Genomic DNA, 21,216 nt, shown 5'->3' with positions numbered 1-21,216 from the left:
ATATTTAACCGTATTAGACTTTTTGTATTCAGACCAAGTCAATGATTGTTTTACAGGATCTGTTGACTTTTCTATTTCAATTTCTAAACAATCAATTATTGATTCTACTGCAGCATAACGACTTCGAAAGCTTATTGGCAACTGACGTTTGATTCTTGCTGATGAAGGCCAAATAATAAAGTCTTTTAAATATTCTGCCATGATTGGTAAAGTCTTTGTAAATATGCGACTTATATTAGAAGTGGACATTCCAAAATCATCAGCTAAAATAGCAAAACTTTCATTCAATCGTATTTTTTTTAACGTGATAAATACATGAACGTCAGTTAAGTTAGCAGTACGTAAAATATCAATAAGATCCATACAGTCACTCGGGATTCCGATATATTTACGAGGCGATAATCGAATTCTCTCAAATGTTTGCTTCAAGTTACATTTTTGAAATTCTTCTTGTTGAAATGCACTTTTCCATTCATTTTCAGTACTTGCATGTGTGGATAAAAAATTATCTGATGAAGAAGTGGGAAATGAACTCACTGTTGTGTGAGGTGATAAATTTGTTGTGTTAGGTGATAAATTTGAGATGTTAGGCGATAGATTTGTCAGTTGACGATTGTTCGTTGGCAAAGAACAAGAATTGTGCAGATTTTTGTTCTCAAATGACAGTTCAATTGGAGACGTTGCACGATCTTCAGTCTGAGGTTCACATTGAACTTTCGTACTTCTGTATGAGCTCCTTATTTTAACTTGAACAGCAACATTAATTTTTTCATTTCCAGTAGCGAGATAATCATGACAAACATTATCATTGGTATCATTTCAGATCCTTGATGATCGTTGATATTCATATTATTGAATATATTATTATTAGAATGTTCTTCAGCAATACAATTGAGTGACTCAATCACTTTTAGATTAACATTATCCATTGTACTGCTAGAGTTTTGGTCTAGTGTTAAATTATCAATAGATAAATCAAGTTTTTCAAAACCTTGTTGATGAACTTCCATTGAACGAGCATCATCTATGTTTATGGGATTTGGTTTATCAATAAATTTATGCGGCACAACATTATTTTTTATCCGCTTGTTACCACCAACCATTGTCCACTCCAGCCAATTGTCCATATCCACTTTTAGCTAAAATGAATAAATTCAATCTTTAATTTACGTTATAAAATAAAAGTGTAATTTTAGGTCATAATTTTATTTAAAATCAATTTTGCTTATTTTTAATGAATACTTACGTCAAAATGATCTTCACAACAATAAAGCCGAGTTGATGCTGAATAACAAGTTTTATTTCCACATGCATCCAACCAATTTTTACGCTTTGAAGCATTTGATGGAACATTAATAAGAATTTTGTTTGGGGTAGATTTACCAGTATTTTTACAAGTTGGTACTATACACCAACAAAAATCGTTTTTCAATGACATATTAAATAATTTAATAACTTTAGTTTATAATAAACAGCACTATCAGCCGTTCTTTTCATCAATCACAACACAGAGCAACAGCTGATTACACTTACGGCGTGCTTACAGGAGAACCTGGCGCTAAAAATTTCAAAAAAATTCAGCATTGTGACGTCACATACGCGAGATGGAGCTACTTATTCATTTAAATATTGCCTTTTTTTTATTTATTAAATTATTTAAATACTTATAAACAAAAACAAAATATTTTTATTTCAAAAATTCTAAAAAAATTTATAGAATCGAAAAACATCAAAAGTTAAGAAATATAAAAATCATGCAAATACCCAATTAGAACCGAAAGCGAAAATAATCTGCTATCAACTTCTGATATGACCAATCATGGCTTACGCTCCTCTGATCTGGTGGAACGTGGGACTATCAATTATGGAAAAATATCGAAAATTCGAGATATCCTGCTTGAAAGCCTGCCTTGGACAATATCGCACTGCAGAATCGGATTACACTAGACGCATCGATAATGAAACAACATACGACGGAGCCGATATACCACGTTTCGACACTTTTTGCTTCATGCTTACAACAAATTACTTCAGCACTGCTTATGAAATAAACGATGACCTCGTCAACTAACTACCGATAAATAACGATGCAACAATTCTCAGAATGGCAAAAAGTAGTTATTCACCCCCGGAAACCTTCACAAACTTCGACAAGTTGGGCTATATACATATTTCTATCTCTATTTAGAGAGAAACTGCGAACTCTTAATTCGAGAATGACGCGAGGGAGAAGTGACGGGATGCTTGGGAATGTTGCAACAAATTATAACTGAATACTCGACACGTAAAATAATGCTTCATTTATTAATACATGTTCCTCGATTGAGAGATAGGTTCGGACTGAGCGTGGTCATCGCGACAGCTCCGTTGCTGGGCGAAGAACACGAAAGCGTATCGTGATAAACGTGAGGATAGAAAAAGAAAAACAAAATAAGTGTGGTAGAATAGACTCGGCGAATTTTGGCGTTGAAGTGATACTTTGCCATAACATTCCGCCCGCCTTGACAAGCTTGAGGAAGATTGATAATGATGTAGAACAGGCAGAGTATCGATTAGTCCGCAGGAGTGTCCTTCGATTTGTCAGTGTCAGGACTCTGTAGAAGGCATAGCTTGACGATTGGTCGTTTATACGTCGAATGCTGAGTACGGACACTCACAACGCGAACAAGACCATCTTTTCCGGGGTGCAGTTCGACGACTCGGCCAAGGGCCCATTTGGTTGGTGGATATCGCTCGTCCTTGATGAGAACGAGAGAATTAATTTTCAATGCGTTCGTGCGGTAATGCCATTTTGCACGCAGTTGCATCTGTTGCAAATATTCCGAACTCCAACGGGACCAAAAATGTTCCAGCATTTGTCTCAACAACTGCCATCGGGATAACCGAGAGGTTGGAAGATGGCCGAGAGATGGTTCCGGGATGGCATTAAGAGCGGAACCGATCAGAAAATGTCCCGGAGTGAGCGTATAAAGGTCTGATGGGTCGTCTGAAAGTGCACAAAGCGGGCGAGAGTTCAAAACTCCCTCTATCTGTGCGAGTAGCGTAGCGTACTCTTCGTACGAGAGTCGTGAGTCGCCAATGACTCTTTTGAGATGAAATTTTACGGATTTTACGGCGGCTTCCCACTTTCCCCCAAAATGAGGGGCAGAAGGGGGGTTGAATTTCCATAAAGTTCCATCGTTTGCTAGAGAGGTAGCGATAGTAGAGAATTCTTTGGACGTTGCGTGGAAGAGTCTTCGCAATTCCGCGTCTGCGCCGACGAGGTTTGTCCCGCAGTCACTCGTTAAGGTTTCGCAAATCCCTCGGCGGCTCGTGAACCTCTTGTATGCTGCTATGAATCCCTCTGAGGAGTAATCTGTAGCCATTTCTAAATGAATTGCGGAAGTCGAGAAGCAAACAAAGACGACTATGATGAATAAGAATTCTCGACCTCGTATGTAATATATTATAGATTCTTGGTGATCGGTCAATTAAGAAAACGTAATTTTAGTTAACGTTTCGACCCGGATATGGGCCCTCCTCAGAACGATTTATTTTAAAAAACTGTCAAAAATAACAAAAAAAGGATTTTATAGTATAAATCATGGTACTAGAAGTAATCGGACCTAATTATTGTGGATGTAATACTCTTAGAGCTATTAAATATTGTTGATAGTAAGACCTTATGATTAATTGAGATAAGGATGTTTTTTGGTGTTATTTACCTTTTGAATTGAGTAAGTGTAATAAGATGTAGTAGAATTCACAATTACAATTGGTGGAAACAGTGTTCTTTTTAGTGACGGTAGACAATGTCAATCTTCAAGTTATTTTATATGTGGGAGTTAAAAGTTGGTAGTCATTAATTAAAAAGATTAAAGAAGTATGTTTCTTCACAGTCAGTATGTCATAGTGTTAAAAGGTAATTAAAGAAGGTCGTTCTAGCAATGAAATTAATTCACAGGTGTCAATTAAGTGGAGGTAGGCTCTTTATAATTAAGTTCTACATGTCTAACGAAAGATTGTTGGTTGAACCAATTGGATCAACAGGTGAATAACGACTGATGGGAGAAAACAATATAATCCAAAGTGAAGGTGAACCTATTATAAACAATTATACAAAAAAAAAAAAAAAAAAACAATAAATATTTTGTAAGAAAAGTTATGTAGAAAGGACTGTAAATGGAGACGAGATAATTTTTTTTTTTTTTTTTTTTTTTATAATAAAAATAAAAAATAAAAATAGTTAAGGTTAAACAATATTTGTTGTGTGGGCAGAGATTAGAGGTTTGTAAATATTGCTTAAATGTTCAACGTCTTGTCTGAGATTAACGGAATTGGTATGACCTACAATGTTGCACATTTCTAATAACAGTCTTGTATAGTAATTGTTTTCTTCACAAAGGATGTTTGTGTTGTCGTAATTAAATGTGTGCTGTTTATCGATACTATGTTTCGTTAGAGCTGTGTGCCGTTCTTCAATCTCATGTATGTTGCGTTGGTGTTCCCTAATTCTAGTATTGAGATGTCGACCCGTTTGACCTATGTAGACTTGATTGCAGTCATTGCATGGTATTTTATACACGACATTAGATCGTTTGCCTATGGGGATCTTGTCTTTGCCTGTATCAAAAACTGGTTGTAGGTTTTTTGAATTTTTTCCAACAAACTTTACATTATATTTAGCGAATAAACGATTAAGTGACTCAAATAGGCCGGCTACATATGGAATGGGGATGTATGTAGTAGCAAAAGGATGGTGAGAGTTAAAATTCAAGTATCTTTGTGACCATGTTTTTTTGTGAAACCAATCTGTCTTAATATTATTATTGCTGTGTATCAACAATACGTCTAGGAAACTGATGGCATTATTTTCTTCTGTTTCGATAGTAAATTGTATTCTAGGATGGTACCCGTTAAAAATATTAAGAATGTGATGTATTTTTTCATTTGGAACAGCGGTAAGAATATCATCCACGTATCGAAAGTAGAACGGTAAATTAAAACCTAGATCGTTTATGCAAGAAGTTTCCAGTTCTTCCATGACGAGGTCTGACAGGATTGGGGAAAGAGGAGATCCCATAGGCAAACCAAATTGTTGTGCATAAGTCTCGTTATTAAATTTAAAAATTGCGGAGTCAAAACATATTATTAAGGCTTTTTTCAAGTTCACTAAGGGGAATTGGGATCTTATTTTCTAAAGAATCCCAACGATTGTTTATTGCACGCAAAGCGAGATCTGTAGGAACATTAGTAAACAGTGAAATTACATCTAAAGATATTAACGTGTAATTGTCCGGGATAATCGATGTCTTAATTTTATCAACTAATAAAAAACTATCCTTAACTCTCGAGATGGGAGGTTTGATATTGGTGGTGAGCCATGAATTGATAGTTTTGGCTAAGGTATAGGTCGGGCTATTAACAAATGAGACTATTATTCTTGAAGGGACATCCTCTTTGTGGATTTTTGGAAGCCCATATGCGCGTGGAGGAACACTATTGTACGTGTAAATGTTTCGATGTAGATTTTTAGTTATAAATTTAGAGGTAAACCAATTAAAAGAGAGCTTATTCACCCTATTTTGTAAGGAGTTACACAAATCATATCTAGTAATTCTATACGTAGTAGTGTCAGAAAGCTGCTGTCTCATTTTTTCATTATACGTGTCTCTGTACATAGCAACCGACGTATTACCTTTGTCAGCTTTTAGAATCATGATTTCAGGATTATTTTTTTCAAAAATCATAGTCTCACGGATTTTTTGATCAGTGACAAAATTATTGATGTTGTTTTTGGGGTACTTTGGGGAAACAAGTACACGGTAGGTGAAATCGGATCTAGCTTGATTTCTTGATCATTTGAAAAACTCGTAATTTTTTCTTTTTCTTCAAAATTGGAAATAAGGTTGAAGACTGGAAGATCACGTTTGTTATATGTGCGACCGAATTTGTGACCTAATTGTACTATTTCGGTAACATTTTCTGGAATAGGAGTATCAGTTAGGTTAATTAACCAATTTTTTTTGGTAGTTTTTCCAATTGAATGAGAGTTTTTTTGTTCGTTCAAAGATTTTTTATGAGCAAGTAAGTTAGTGAATTTGTTAATATTCCTGTTCTTTATAGCAATAAATTTATTGTTAAGCATCCGATGTTGGGTTTCAAAAAATTTGTTTCCCAAAGTACTTCCAAGTTTCTTTAATTACCTTTTAACACCATGACATACTGACTGTGAAGAAACATACTTCTTTAATCTTTTTAATTAATGACTACCAACTTTTAACTCCCACATATAAAATAACTTGAAGATTGACATTGTCTACCGTCACTAAAAAGAACACTGTTTCCACCAATTGTAATTGTGAATTCTACTACATCTTATTACACTTACTCAATTCAAAAGGTAAATAACACCAAAAAACATCCTTATCTCAATTAATCATAAGGTCTTACTATCAACAATATTTAATAGCTCTAAGAGTATTACATCCACAATAATTAGGTCCGATTACTTCTAGTACCATGATTTATACTATAAAATCCTTTTTTTGTTATTTTTGACAGTTTTTTAAAATAAATCGTTCTGAGGAGGGCCCATATCCGGGTCGAAACGTTAACTAAAATTACGTTTTCTTAATTGACCGATCACCAAGAATCTATAATATAAAGACGACTATGTATCCTTTGTACGTTCTGGCACCGCGACCACGAAATGTCCGTAAGAAGATTGGATCGGCGTAATCAACTCCGGAGTTGATGAACGGGCGCACTTGACTGAATCGCGAGGGCGGTAATTGCCCCATCAGTTGATACCCGAGCATTGCGCGATTCCGTATACACGTAATGCATCGTCGTATGAAGCTACGGACTGGTACACGGCCTCCAACTACCCAGTATTGGCGTCGGAGTGTGACGAGGGTAACTTGAGTACCCCCATGAAGAGTTTTTCGATGAGCTTGTTCTATGAAAAGTGTAGTAAGGGAAGCTTCTCGCGGTAGTATTAATGGGTGCTTTTCGTCATGGTTGCATGGAGAGTTGTGAAGACGGCCGCCAACTCGCAGCAAACCGTTGGAGTCGTCAAACGGGGTCAGTCGCAGAAGACGGTTGAATCGGGGAAGTTGTTTTTCTTCCGAGAGAAGTTGTACCTCCGCGTTAAAATACGCTGACTGGGTCGCCTTGACCCAAAAAAGGCGCGCATGCTCAAGTTCGGCCGGCGTGAGAGGATTCTCTCTGCTGGGGGCGTCCTGCCTCTGTAGAAATTTTCGAGATGCTCGGAAACACCAAGCGGAAACGTGTAAGAGCTTTGTAAGGCTGGAATAGCGTTGTACGAGGTCCCATATGATGGTGCGATCGTCGGTGTTGACAATGTGTGCGTGTAATTTGCGGAGGTCAAGGGCGACCTCTGGATAGACTGGTGGATGCAATGAGGGCCACGATGATATATGCTGCGACAACCAAACGGGCCCATTCCACCAGAGGCTGTCTTCTTGTAACTGCCGCGGGCTAATGCCTCTTGACGCGCAATCGGCTGGATTTTCCTTGCCCGAGACATGGTGCCATTGAGATTGGTCAATTTCTCGGATTTCATTAACGCGGTTGCGGACATATTCCGTCCAACGAGACGGATCTCCACTGATGTAAGCCAGCGCAACGGTGGAATCCGTCCAGAGGTGAATCGTGGCGTTTTCGAGTTCGAGTACTTTTCGAAGGTGCGAGACGAGCCGAACTAGCAGCACGGCTGCAGATAGTTTCAGCCGCGGAATTGTAACTTTTTTTAACGGGGCTACCCTTGTTTTCGCCGAAGCAAGTGATACTCGAATGTCGTTGCTTTCCGTAAGCAGGCGAAGAAAAACTACTGCACTCAAGGCACTTTGTGATGCGTCTGAAAAACCGTGCAATTCGACGGACTGCGACGCTGCAAGGTTTGCTCGACTACCGAAATAACGTGGCACCGAGATAAAAGCAATATCCTTGAGTTCTTCTTCATAGATTCTCCAGCGAGTTGCAAGAATTTTGGGAAGTGGATCGTCCCAATTTAGACCAGCTGACCACAGCTCTTGAATGAAAATTTTTCCACGAACGACAACTGGGGCGATCCAACCGAGAGGGTCAAAGATCTGAGCAACTCGTGAGAGAACATTACGTTTAGTGGGTTGAGACTGTTGTTACTGCCGAGGCGAGGAGAATTTGAAGGAATCGGAATTTGCATGCCATAGGAGCCCGAGCGCTCGCACTGGGCTGTTATCTTCAATGGAAACGAGCTGCGACATGTCCCTCTTTTCTTGCGGTATCTTTTCGAGTAATTCCTCGCAATTTGAGGTCCATTTTTGTAAGTTGAAGCAGCCACTGGCGAGGCACTCGTTGATTTGGCGAATTTTTTCTGTTGCTCCTTCAAGGTCGTCGGCTCCTGATAGAACGTCGTCGACGTAGATTTCTCGTTCGATGATGTTCACTGCGAGGGAAAATCGGGATTTTTCGTCAGCTGCGAGCTGTCGGAGTACGCGTAAGGCCAGATACGGGGCGCTTTTAAGTCCATAAGTTACCGTGCACAGTTGATATGTTGATACAGGATCCTGTGGATTTTTTCTCCATCGAATTCGCTGCAGATCCCAGTCGTCGGGATGTACTCCGATTTGACGGTACATTTTCTCAATGTCTGCTGTGAAAACATACGCGTATCGACGCCATCGAGTGATTACATCTGCGAGATCATTCTGAAGCTTGGCCCCAGCGTACTGTAAGCTGTTGATTGAGATTTTGCGTGTCGTAAGGGCAGAACCATTAAAAACGACTCGAATTTTCGTAGTTGTACTGTTGTCACGCACCACTGCATGATGCGGTAGATAAAAAACGCGTCCCGAAGCTTGGTCTGGATTAGGTACGAGAGTCATGTGTCCAAGATTCTCGTACTCCGCGAGAAAGTCTGAATAGGCAGTTTTTCTTGCCGGATCTGCCCCGAATTGTTTTTCTTGACGCGATAACGCGAAGAGCGCAGATCTCCGAGAGTCCCCAGGATTGTCTGGGGGTTGTTTAAGAGGAATACGTACGATGTAACGGCCTTCCGGTGAACGAGAGTGAGTCTCGACAAAATGCTGCTCGCATTGCGAGTCTTCTTCGGAGAGTAAAGTTTCGCGATTTGAGGTTGTTTCTTCTTGCAGCCAGAAACGTTGAAGAAGGCTGAGGAGTTCATGATCTACGGAGCATTGAAATCCGTATGCCGACCCCCTTTTTTGAGGGGGGTCCTGTGACGGAATGGAAGCCGATAGGATCCAGCCAAGGACGGTTTGCTGAGCTATGGGGCTTTGTTGGTCTCCTTTACGTAATCCTTCCTCGAGAATCACGCTATAGGCCTCTGCTCCAAGAAGAAAATCAATTGCTCGTGTTGAGGACGAGTCTGGATCGGCAAGTTCTAGATTTTCCAGATGAGGCCAGTTATTTTTGAGTACTCGACAAGAGGGAACGTAAGACGTTAGTTTTGCAAGTATGTATGCATTTACAGGAAGTGAAAACGTTTTGACGCGAGACTGGATATTGAGATTGACGAGTCCGCGCGCATTGACGGTGCGCTTGCCACCGATTCCACGAATAGGCAGCGAGGTATTCATTCTTGGCAATGCTAAGCGTTGGGCGAGTGATTCTGTGACGAATGACACCTTCGATGCTTGATCGAGTAACGCTCTAATTATGAGTTCTTTTCCGGTACGAGAGGTGACTTTCACGAGCGCGGTTGCAAGCAGTACTGGTTTGTATTGGATTGTACTTGTAAGTGCAACGTTTATAGAGACGGAGGTGCTAGGCTGATTATCGCGATCCGGGATCGCCGCACCGTTAGTTTGTTTGCTAGGCTCAGGTGTTTCCGATGGCGACGTGGCGCTGGAACCGGGAACTCGTTGCTCCACGGCTTTCGAACGATGTATCGTGGTGTGATGTGGGCCAGTGCACACTTGACACCGCTTTGCTGTCCGACAGTTTCTGAATTGGTGCGCCCCGAGACAATTGAAACACAAATTTCGCTGTACGAGAAGCTCGCGCCGCTGATCCGGTGTTTTGTTGCGATACTCGGGACACGTTGAAATATAATGCGATTTTGTGCATAAGGCACAATTTAGCCCTGAGGGTACGGCCGTGGACTGTTTTGATTCGTTCTCGTTCGCTCGGTTGATATTTGTTTGATGTACTGTCGCGCTGCGTTGAGGATTGGCTTTGGCGATTGGGTTAGAATGCGCCTTACGAGAGGTCGATACTCGATCGACGGCTTCCAGAGCACGAGCACGGCTTAACAGGAATTGTTCGAGGTCATCGAATGACGCGGGGTCTGTTTGTGCTCCGATGTTAATTTCCCACGCCTTGAGTGACTCGGAGTCTAGTTTTCGCGCTGTCATGTACACGAGAATATGATCCCAATATTCAATTGGACTACCGAGGGATTTAAGCGCCCCGAGAGCGTCTTTCGTGTCGTTCAAAAGCTGCTTTAAGTCGACAGCTGACTCGTTATTTACACGGCGCGTCGAGAATAATATCGCGAGATGGGCGTTGATCAGAACGCGTTTATTTTGGTACCGATTAACAAGAGTTTCCCATGCGCGCCCAAAGTTGTCCCCAGCGACGGAAATATTTTTTAAGAGCAAGGACGCGTCTCCTGTCAGGCTCATTTTTAAATACTGCAGTTTTTCCACATTGGAAATGTCCTGATTCTGACCGACCATTACTTGGAATAAATCGTGAAATTCTGTCCATTCGTTACACGACCCGGAAAATTTCGGTGAATTTATACGCGGCAGTTGTCGGGAAGTAAGGGCATTCCCCGGCGCTCCGTCGTGAGCAGGGGGCTCCGGGCCTCTCCATGTTTTGATAATCACGAGCATGTCTGCCTTATTAGTGAAAAATGCTTCCTCGCATGTAGCATAGAGATCATCTGAAAAGTACGGAAGCTCTGCCCTTTTTTCGGGCTCGATCGTTGTCAGCTGTTCGTGAGCTGTTTGGAATTTTTTCCAATTGCTTTCAAGAGCCTCTATTCGTGTTTGACAGTATATGGGTGTTCGCTTCTTCGACTCGAGCTTCTCGAGATTTATGACAGTTCGACTTATATACCCAAACAAATCGTGTTGTGTTGCGATTAGTGAACTCGTCGTGACGGGCATCGTTTTTGCTGGACTCTCTTTCGCGGAATGTTACCTTGACTGTAGTCTCGAGTGTTAACAGTGCCGAGAATCCGGCAGCGATGAGGTAGCACAAGTAACTATCACTAGAATATTCGTTACAGTTTTAATTTATACAACATTTTGCACTGTTCAATAGTTCAAACGTCCGATTCTGTTTCCTCTTTCCCATTTTTCTCCGGCAGACACTGATTGGAGTATATAAACACGCGTAAACCGAAACGAACCAAAGAAAAACGGGGAGTATTGAGTTCTTGGCGCTTACGATGCACTTCACTTTTCAGAACCGCGCCTTTTCCGCTGTTTTAATTTCTATGCGAGACCGAACCGAAAATGCAATCTTCCAAGACCCTTCCAATGCGCGCGCCCTCTCGAATCGGGCTCGAAGGACCAGAATATGTTTAGAGAAAAACTGCGAACTCTTAATTCGAGAATGACGCGAGGGAGAAGTGACGGGATGCTTGGGAATGTTGCAACGAATTATAACTGAATACTCGACACGTAAAATAATGCTTCATTTGTTAATACATGTTCCTCGATTAAGAGATAGGTTCGGACTGAGCGTGGTCATCGCGACAGCTCCGTTGCTGGGCGAAGAACACGAAAGCGTATCGTAATGAACGTGAGGATAGAAAAAGAAAAACAAAATAAGTGTGGTAGAATAGACTCGGCGAATTTTGGCGTTGAAGCGATACTTTGCCATAACAATCTTCAATGTTCAACATGATTGACGTTTGATACACTACTTCATCGAATCTAATACCCTGCAATTGCTCCAAATGAAATCAGAATTCATATATATGTATAATATGCACGTATATGGTGCATTTCACGTCAGATCAACCGGATCAATAGTCTGGCACCTCTCGGAATTAGTTTAGATGGAGAATTCTATATATATATGTATACATATATTCCACTTAATTTGATTTCCTGATTTTACCAAGATGTGAGTTTTCGGTAACATGAAAAGACCCTCGTTTCCTCTATAGACGGAAAGCTCTTGCTAACATCTGTTCATTTTCATTGTTCCGATGTCTACTGGTGCTTATTTTGCTATACGTATTACTTTTCCTACAATTTAGGTAATGTAACCTGACTTATTCGTGGTATGAAGTACAAATTCTGCGGGGTGCTAACGGAGCTGTTGAGAGTGCGGTATGCAACACATCATTTTCTGATCCATATTGCTGTAGTACGGAATCATTATATGAAGCGATAATTTGATTTTGGACACGTCTTTCAAGACAGATTGATTTAGAATCAACGTATGTGAAACGATCCATATTTCTTGCCGTTATAAACATTAACACGATTCACAATTCCATAAGTTTTCCACAATTTGTCCGGTTACGATTCACACTTTTTAATAAAATCCCTAGCGTCGACTTTTGCCAGTCAAATTACACTGCTGCCCATCAATAAGGAAAAATATATGTCATTCACGAAACGTGTTGATGGGACAATGAAGCGTTTGAGATTCCTTGATTCGTTTCGATTTTTATGGCTAGCAGCATCGATAAACTTTTCTCATATATGGATGCAGATGCAGATAAACGCACAACGCGTAAATTTCATAATAATTCCAAACAGTTTAGTTTGATGGCCCATAAAGGCGTTCTTCCCTATGAATACGTCGATTGTTGTGGGATACTCAATAAATCGCGATTTTCTGCAATGAAGCATTTTTACACGCACCTCTGTGGTGCAAATATTTCAGACGTCGATTATTAATACGCTATGAATGTTTAGGTGGAATTCCATTTAGAGTTATTGGGGAACTATTCAGATTTATATTTAAAGACTGATGTTCTTCTGCTTGCCGATATTTTTCAAAATTTCCGAGCCAGCTGCGTCAAAACATACGATTTAGAACCGCTGCATTACTACACAGCACCGGGACTTCCTTTTGACGCGTTGCTCAAACATACTAGAGTAAATTTACGACTTTTGAGATGACCGTGAAATGGTGTTTTTTATTGAAAAGAGCATTCGAGGCAGTGTAGCACAAAGTTCTAATCGACACGCTCGGGCCAATAACAGGTTTATGAGGAAAAGAATTTGATCCCCGTAACGTGGAATCATATCTCATATATTTTGTCGTAAGCTATCTATACGGTGCGGCTATGAGTGCACATTTACCAATGGGTTCGTTCGTGTGGGAGCATAATCCCATGGACATATCAACTCACCCGGACGATTCACCGATCGATTACATCCTGAACCGGTAGATATTCGAATATCATATACAGCTTTACAAGGATCATAAAGATTTACCTTTTTGTCTCGAGCATTTCACACCTCTGGGTTTGATTAAGAATGAGAACAATGTAAAAATTATGACAGAGTTCATCAGGGTACAAGTAAAACTGTACACATTGACCATCCAAGGTAGCAAACGCACCAAGGGGTGCCGAAAGTTGAACGTTGAACACAATCACGTCAACGGTTATAAGCACCGTCTGGGGGGCTTACAAAGAGTTGACCCATACCACAATGCCTGATACGCAAAAAAAAGAAAAACACCAGGTTAGTCACATTGTACTGAAAAATTAGTGCCGAGTTGGCAAGACGGTAATATGCAACGTCGAAGGTCAAAATCGTGCTGTTTTACTGACAATCTTACCGACCGAAGGTCAAAGTCTTTATGTAGTGCTCGTCTGCCAACGGTAGAAGGTGCAGCGGGGGCGAGAACTTTTACACGGTCCCGCATTTTTTTTTCACGATAGGACTGCTGATGTATAACATTGACCACTCCAAATTCCTTTCCCACAGTGGGACTGCTCATGTGTAACATCAACCACCCCCACATTCTTTTTCTACGTTATCAACCACGTAACATTCCGAAATTAGTAGTTCCGAGAATTGCTTTTTATCCACTCGGATATCGCTGATGTGTAACATCCACCACGTCACATTCCTTTCCCACGTTATCAACCAAGCGAAATTCCACAATTATTGGTTCTGAGAATTGTTTTTCACTTACTCGGATGCCGGTTTGATATCAACCACGTGACACTCTTTTTGGCATGTGACTGTCATGTGAACTCAACAATGAATTTTGAACGGGTTCAGTCAAGACCAGAGTGCAAGGTCGACCGATAGTTGCGGTACATTCAGAGCCATGGATCTGCGGTGTTGAGTTACTATCGCTCTAGGAATGCAAAACATAACTCGGTTTCAGTACAGCTTGGTCAACGATGGAGAGCAAGGTTGAATCTTACATGAGATTTGTATTGAGAAAAATTCTCTCTCTCGAGAGCTAAGGTCAAGGTGTAAAATTGATTCATGAATATTCTTTGGAAAACAGTTTTATTGAGTACAATTTTTAGGGTACAGTTGACAATGACTGTTCAGTGCCTGAGCGTCGTTTTGTGCCCGTGTCATTGCAATCTCGAGTGCGAGCCGCGCTCGAACGATTCGTCTCCGCAGGGATGCCAAATCTCGCGTAAATGAGGAGGCGAGCGCGCATCACGCATTTTTTTAAAACAGTCGAGTTAAGTCGTCCGTCTAGTGACGATCGTGAGTGACGCCGTGCGTTCTCTCGTAACACAACCAAAAGACGAGAGGCCCAAATATCCTCTCGTATCGTTCGCTCCTCGGAGTAAGGTAGATGAGTACGGCCCGAGTGTCTCTCATTCTACACGGGACCGAGTGCCCATACACGCAAATCATACGAAATTCGATCGAATCGAATAAAACAAAAATCACAATACGAAACGAACTCGAGATCGCGGTGGCACGAGCCAAACGGGCTGTAATCGGCATATACACATTCATATACACAATCGACACATACTTTTATACGTTTACAAAATACACGTTCATACTTCGTGGGTTTTTATGCCGCAAGGCTTTTCCCACAAGAGCCAATAAACATTCATAATTCGATGGCTCAAACGCGAGAGTTTTTTTATTCAAGAAAACCTCAACCTCTATCCTTCACCCAAATAAAAAGGGTTCAATTCAAAACTACGAGGCAACTTCGCCTATGAAGAAGCTTCGACTATACAATGACTTCACAACGATAGTACGGTAATTCTATTCAACAGTATCATAACCAGGATGATATATTTGCCAGGAATGCGGGGCTGTTCTTGTAGACGCTTCTGCGCAGTAAAACAAATCGTACACCCTCGCTATGCGAACAGTATGATGATTTTGTAGCCAATTTTGAAGTAACAAAACGTTTTGTGCTGCACAGATTGCGTTGGGTATTGTATGAACGTCGCATCTGAGAGACACAGCTGAAGTTTTTTGCAAGGTTTGAAGCGACGGGCAGTCAAAGTCCAGCATATCAATGATTTGAACTTTCGGGACAATTTTAAGCAACCAATCTCGTTTTTCATCACCTTTTACGTACACGGTTTCAGCTTTGCACAGCCTGTCTTCAATGGTCCACTCGACTTCCTCAAACGGTATGATTCCACAGCTCCAAGGTAAAACGTGAAAATCGCGTTCTAACCAAGAATTTTGACTTTTTTATTTGACGTCCAGTGAATCCCATTCGTGAGGTGGCTTGAAGAAAAACACTGGTGGAGATGCTTCCGAGTAGATTGAAATTATAGCCAATTCTTTCAATGTAAAGGTATTGTTGAAAGGTCTACGAAAACCTTGTATGTCAACGATAAGCTCCATCTTTGAACTGTGCGAGATGGTGAGAACGGGTCAGCTTTTATACCAACTTTTTCACCTCACCACTGAGCGGGTTGTATTCGACAATACGATCGTGAACAATCAAGCAGTACGCCGATGTTTCAGCGGGAAAGTTGGCTTTAGCTTCAAATTCAAGACGGATGTCGACAGGTCCGTACTTCAAAGATTCGTTTTGTTTTGAACGGTCGATAACGAATAAGGGGACGTCTCGAAGGAATTCACTCTCATTCAGCAATGGCTCGGGGTTCTTGTCGTAGTAGGTAGCTTGAAAGTTTGCGTACATCTCGTACAGGAGCGCGTACAGATTACGACTCATGTTGAGGTTCAGGTTACCGTACGGATGAGATTAGGAGTTTCAAAATAGCTTGACGTCCGTGATATTGCAATGATCGAAATGACTTGCGTTCTTGCCGGTCTTGTTCTGTCTACTTGTTTGGGAACTCAAAATGACGGACCAAGGTTTTTCAAGCTTAGTGGGAGTTTTCACAGTCCGAACGTGTTTCGATGTCGTGGGAAGTAAGGGATATTCGTACAATCCCCAACTGCGGAAGCTCATCCAAATAGGCGGATCTCTCTGACTAAAATTTAGTAGGTCAACTTTTTTCTGATCCGCGAGTTTCAAATACGGTATCAGCCATTTCACTGAATTGATCGTGATTTTGATTTCCTCCTCTTGAGTCTACATGATAGCGTTGACGTCAGTTTTTGATCTCGTCAAAATTAACTCATATTTAGCGTTGACAACGATCTTGCGGTAGTCTTCAGTGAAACCCAATATCATGCTGAGCGATATCAGTACGTCAAAGTTGCCATCGGCATCGGTTAATTTTTTCTTGTCTTTCACATCAAGCCATCCAACGTTCTCTATCAGCCAAGTCCGACCTGGGTGCAGGGAAGCGTAACCCTCCATGAGACTTGTCAAGCCAACGTTCTTGCTCCTATCAATCTCAACTGCATTAATTTCGTAGCAAAGGTCATAGCCGGATAAGCAGGTCGAATCGGCCCCCGCTGAATTTTTTGTCGGTACTTTAGGGATCAATTTGGACCCAAATGAAAATAATTCAGTGAAAATTTCAGCTGTTAATCTTAAACGGTTTCCGAGTAATTGAAAAAAAACCTATTTTTTAGTATTTATTTTTTTTTAATAGTAAAATTAAAAATTTTTTTTTGCTGATTTTTTTTTAAATACTTACGAGTAAAAGCTGTGGAAAAAATTTTTTTTTATGATTTCTAGACTAATAGCCGATTTTTAAACTAAAAAACAAAATTACAATTATTTTTTTTTATGCCTATTTTGAAACATGCAATCACCAAATTTAGACAGAATACGTCTTTTATACCCCTCTGTACTCAGGAATTTTTTCAATTTTTTTGGTTTGGTGCAACGTCATGAAAAAAATTAAAAACCAATTTTTTGTTAATTATTTTATATTTCAACTGCTTAGAAGACTACTTACAACTAATTATAAAATGTATTTATTCATAAAAATATTCATCAAAAACGTACGTGGTCATCAAAATATTTTTTAATATTTTCGTCAATCTTCATCACTGTCTTCATTAATAACTACACAGCGCCCGGTATTATTGAAAATGCGACTTAAAAGGATCATACCAGCTTTCTCAAGCAGTGTCATACTTAGCTGAGATGATGGATGAAGATAATAATATAAGCCTTCAGTACGTAAGATCGGCTGAAAACATTCTTAGATTTCAAGTAAGATCTCGGCATATTAATGCAAAAACATATCGCTGCTTCATTGAGTATCATCGTGGCAAAAATGGAGTTAACGGAATTTCTCGATATTGCTGTGATTGTGCCAACAGTCGGCGTACAGTTAGTTGTTGTTCGCATGTAGCAACTATTATTTATTACCTATCACATGCTAGATATTTATCGAGAATTGTAAGACCAGCAGAAATTTTAAGTCGCATTTTCAATAATACCGGGCGCTGTGTAGTTATTAATGAAGACAGTGATTAAGATTGACGAAAATATTAACAAATATTTTGATGACCACTTACGTTTTTGATGAATATTTTTATGAATAAATACATTTTATAATTAGTTGTAAGTAGTCTTCTAAGCAGTTGAAATATAAAATAATTGACAAAAATTGGTTTTTAATTTTTTTCATGACGTTGCACCAAACCAAAAAAATTGAAAAAATTCCTGAGTACAGAGGGGTATAAAAGACGTATTCGGTCCAAATTTGGTGATTGCATGTTTTAAAATAGGCATAAAAAAAAATAATTGTCATTTTGTTTTTTAGTTTAGAAATCGGCTATTAGTCTAGAAATCATAAAAAAAAAATTTTTTTACAGCTTTTACTCGTAAGTATTTAAAAAAAAATCAACAAAAAAAAATTTTGAATTTTACTATTAAAAAAAAAATAAATACTAAAAAATAGGTTTTTTTTCAATTACTCGGAAACCGTTTAAGATTAATAGCTGAAATTTTCACTGAATGATTTTCATTTGGGTCCAAATTGATCCCTGAAGTACCGACAAAAAATTCAGCGGGGGCCGATTCGACCTGCTTATCCGGCTATGCCCTTTCTTCAAACAGATGACAGATCGCGCTGTTTACGAGCTGTGTGTTCACAGTAGCTGTACCATCAGGTTTAAGGAGTCGTCCATGGATATGTACCGAACTCTTGCTGGGTGATATGCATAGATCGTGATGCTGAACGGTGATTTGAATTTCATTGCTTGGAAGTTGGAAGTTGACGAGGCGTAAGGCTTGTAAGCGTGAATCTCGTCATGCGCAACGAATTCGTCAAAGACGACTGGTGTTTGAATGTTGAGGATTTCTTCCTCCATGGTACGTAGCAGATGATAAAACAGCAGAATCGGATTTTCAGTTGTCGGAAATTCCTCTCCCAGAAGTGGTCAGTTTTAGACCCGGAGCTATCACGAACTCCACGTTCGAGGTGTTAACGGTTCGAGAATCGATCGATGACTGACTTGATCGGGGCATGCCGACTTACTGATGTACCTACTCTTTGACGGTCTGTTATATACAATTCCCATCGTTTATTGCGATTTGACGTGTAGTCTTACAGTAATAACTTCTCCACGAAAATTAACCAGGTCTCCGTCTTGATCCACTAACCGGAGCTGTACGTGATCTATGGACCTGACGGTGAGCGGAAGGTGAATGACGTCTGACGGTACTTTCACGATCTTATATCCTAGTGGGACAGTTGTGAAAAACTTGTGAATACTGTGTACTTTGTGTCCATTGACTTAGGCGCCCGTTGTAATGCTGCACTCGACTCGCAACGCTTTGACCTTGAGTATAGTTACAGGCACGTCCGATTCGTGAGTTTCATCAACTTCTAATACACGTGGTGTGACTTCCGAAAGTTGAGCAATGGAATCATTCGGCTCGAAGTTAATCGTGTGGTTGCATGTGATTTCGCTGCGTCATGTATTATTGTTGGGTTTGATGGCGAGCCTGATGTCTGTATTTCTTAGCACGTTTCGGAGGTACTACTCTATGTTCTCGATCTCGTAGCTGCCGGTAGGTATGGTGATCACCTTATCAGCTACGTAAATTTCATTGTGACCAACATAAACGGTGGAAATCGAATTAAAGGTCAACAATTCTACCAAGCCAAGTCCATAACTTTTATCACGAGCAAATTCGATCAGTGGGAAATATTGTGCCACGAGAATCGAAGAGTTTCCAAAAATCGTTAACGTTAAGGAATTGTCCATGACTGGGAGTGGTAGACTGACTTTGATAAATCATGCACCATGTTTAAATAGCTCACAACTCAGAAATTTCAGACACAAGTGTCCGCATTCAAATTTATCATAATCCTGGTACCTTTCATGATTGTATTTAATACTACGAACACCGAGGTATTTTATGAGGTCTGAGGGTGGTTGAAGGTTGCCGAAACTGTCAAAGTAATCGATATTATTGTCACGTTTCTTGTATGCAACCCTGTGTGTTTCCGGACCGTCTTCGTCGTCAAGGTTGATTACAGCTGACTCGTTTTTTCGTGAACCGATTTCGGGCATTTCGTTTCGCAAGGAAACACCGCGGGAATGTGAAACCTCTAAGATTCTTGCATATTTCAACAAATCCCAATCAGTCGACGCTCGACGCGGTAGCATCGCATCTAGTTTCTTGAAAGATGGAGACCAAGACCTGTTTTGTACGGTTTCATATGAAGCCCTTTGCCCAATGCGATAGCTTCCATAGTTTTGTTGTGTCGTTTGCTCTTTCCGAGTTCTCGTCTAGCAGCACTCGCATCGTTCATAGCTTTTTCTATACCTGCGGCAATACCGGCTAACGCGCCTGTAGCACCAAGTCCAGCGAAAATAGGAATCACAAACGGTAGAAATCCACCGATTTTTAAAGGTACTCGTAGGACGTGAGGTGTTCGCACTTCACATTTACCACCCGCTTTTTTAACAGCGTTCTCAGCTTCCTTCAGCGCAGATTCGATAGCTACTTTTGCATCGTTCCTTGGAACCATATAACGTTTCGCAGCATTTATAATTTTTCTCAGGTCACATTTTTTGATTTCCGACTTCCCATTCCGAGTTCTGATTTTTCTTTTATTGTATTATCTATTGCCCAAGCGGCTGCCTTCTCACCCAAATTTGCGTTTCTTGCGAGAACCTGTTTCCAAGCTTTCTCAGCCAACACCCTATCAGCCTCGTTTCTAATTTCAAGATTTTCACGATTCTGCGAGTAAGCAATGTCGTGGTCCTTGCAAGCTGCGTCGAGAAGATTGATTCCCGGATCACCCCACGCGAGTCTCTTTGCCAATTTTGTACGAGGCCCACAGTACTGATAACCAGGTACATGCAATTCGACTGGAAGGCTGTTCATGATTTTATACACCAGACCCTTGCCACGATGTTGCCGCCTGCTGCTTCGTTTACCTCTGTACGTGATCATGTTTGTGCGTGACTGAAGATGAGTGCTTTAAAACGGGGTATTTATAGCAAATCCGATTAGTCATGTCCGAGATGCGGTTTGAGAAACAACCTACTAAGCTTCCCGTGATGAATTTTGACAAACTTTCGGAGCAAAATGTCGGAAGGCACAAACGGCACGGTGAATCACTCCCGAATAGTGTACGTGCAATATTCTGTGTGCCGTCGTATTGTGGTAAAACTAATGCGTTGCTCACACTCATAACCCATCCCAACGGACTTAGATTTGAAAATATCTACATCTACCTAAAATTTCTCAACCAACCTAGATACCAATTGTTGAAGCAATTGTTGGATCGTGTTAAGAATACAGAGTATTTTGCGTTTACCGAGCGTGAGCAAGTGATTACACCAGATGAAGCACGGCCCAACTCGATGATCTCATTTTACGATGTAGCGTGCGAGAAGCAGGACAATATTGGAGCCTAGTTTTGCATAGGTGGACATCACGACGTTTACTGTT

General features: G+C 40.5%; 1 protein-coding gene across 1 annotated transcript in view; it reads left to right on the top strand.

The window, feature by feature from the left end:
- Positions 1-21,216, top strand: part of LOC124223693 (coiled-coil domain-containing protein 142) — a 752,117-nt gene that overhangs the window by 39,154 nt on the left and 691,747 nt on the right. The gene's annotated exons all lie outside the window — the stretch shown is intronic.

This window comes from Neodiprion pinetum, chromosome 7, assembly GCF_021155775.2.
Source record: "Neodiprion pinetum isolate iyNeoPine1 chromosome 7, iyNeoPine1.2, whole genome shotgun sequence".
In the NCBI taxonomy this organism is placed as follows: domain Eukaryota; kingdom Metazoa; phylum Arthropoda; class Insecta; order Hymenoptera; family Diprionidae; genus Neodiprion; species Neodiprion pinetum.
This window is presented reverse-complemented; position numbering and strand designations above follow the sequence as displayed.